This window comes from Dioscorea cayenensis, chromosome 20 (genome assembly GCF_009730915.1).
Source record: "Dioscorea cayenensis subsp. rotundata cultivar TDr96_F1 chromosome 20, TDr96_F1_v2_PseudoChromosome.rev07_lg8_w22 25.fasta, whole genome shotgun sequence".
In the NCBI taxonomy this organism is placed as follows: Eukaryota; Viridiplantae; Streptophyta; class Magnoliopsida; order Dioscoreales; family Dioscoreaceae; genus Dioscorea; species Dioscorea cayenensis.
This window is the reverse complement of record NC_052490.1, coordinates 25,051,783-25,053,364: the sequence shown is the minus strand read 5'-3', so window position 1 is coordinate 25,053,364 and position 1,582 is coordinate 25,051,783. Positions and strand designations below refer to the sequence as shown.

Below are 1,582 nucleotides of genomic sequence, written 5' to 3'. Positions count from 1 at the left end.
ATTTCCATGACTCACTATTGCATTGATTAGGAAGCATAATAGAGAGAGTTCTTGCACTCGAAATGATTTTCCTAGGTGAAGCATCATCCGAGTACCCCATCTTTATCGAGTGCCTTACCCTCTTCTTTATTCTTGCTCTCTCACTTATTTCTTTTATTATTGATAATTGAATCAATTTCACACCAATCACTATTGATATTTCACATAGCTAAGAACCAAATTAAGTATTTTCATTTCCTACTCCCTGTGGATTCGATCCCGCTCACCCGGGATTATTACTTCGACAAACCCGTTCACTTGCGGGATATAAGCAAGGGGTACTTGTCAAGTTTTTGGCGCTGTTGCCGGGGAGCTAGGCGTTTAGAGATACTTTGCACTTTGTTTTCTTAGCTATTTCACTACCCATTCTATTTGATATCTTCTTATTCTATCATCGTTCTGATTTTCCTTTTCTTTACTTTTGGTGTAGCTCTAGGTTATGACCCGAGGGAATCCATCAATATTGATTGAAGGAGACCCTGAGCTTAAACATACACTTCAAAGGAAAGGGAAAGAACCTGTACAAGAACAACCTAATCCAGTTGATTTGGAAGTAGAAGGATCTGACAACATGGCAGAACAAAATGAGCAACAACAGACACTATCCGATAATGCCAGACCTTCAGTGTTGGGGGCACAATCGAGTATTGTGCGTCCCCCAATCACAGCTCAGAATTTCGAGCTAAAGCCGGCATTCATCCAAATCTCGCAGCAGCCTCGCACAATTCAACAGTTTGGCCGATGAGGATCCAAAGCAGATCACATAGAAAGCTTCCTCGAGGTGTGTGACATCTCGAAGATAAATGGTGTGACGGATGATGCCATCAAATTGAGAACCTTCCAATTTTTCCTTAAAGGGGAAAAGCAAAGCGATGGCTACACTCATTACCTAGGGCATCAATCACTACATGGGAGGAGATGGTAGAAGCTTTTTCTAGCCCGTTATTTCCCTCCCAAAAAATCAGCAAAGCTTAGGAATGAGATCTCATCCTTTATGCAGTTGGAATTGAAGTCTCTATTTGAGACATGGGAAATGTTCAAGGAACTCATGCGCAAGTGTCCGCAACACGGATTCCTAGGTAGCAAGACAACTACAATGGTTTGAACCCGAGTACAAGGCAACTCTTGGATGCGGCGGCAGGAGGTACCTTAGGTAGCAAGACCCTCGACGAGGCACGTCAATTGATTGAGAAAATTGGGTTAAATAGCTACCAGTGGAACGCTAGGGAAAAGAAAAAGGTGGCCGGTCTCCATGAAATTGATTGGGTAAGTTCATTAGCGGCCCAAGTGGAGAGTTTGAGTAAGAAGCTAGATCTTATAGCTTCGAATAGAGTTGCGGCCATGACAAATTGTACCGGTTGTGGTGGAGGACATGCTCCTTCCGATTGCCTAATCGTCATAGGTGATGTTTCTTCAGTTGAGAATGTTGACTTTGTAGGTAATGGAATGAGACCTCAAGGGAATCCATACAGCAACACCTACAATTCAGGTTGGAAGAATCATCCCAACTTTTCATGGAGTAATCAAGGACCACAGAAGACCA

The 1,582-nt window shown here is 42.9% G+C and overlaps 1 non-coding gene across 1 annotated transcript; it reads right to left on the bottom strand.

Annotated features, from left to right (window-relative positions):
* Window positions 1–1,006: 1,006 nt before the first annotated feature.
* LOC120252140 lies at window positions 1,007–1,113 on the bottom strand. Its single transcript, XR_005533686.1, has one exon. It is a non-coding gene; the product is annotated as a small nucleolar RNA R71 (small nucleolar RNA).
* Window positions 1,114–1,582: the final 469 nt, after the last annotated feature.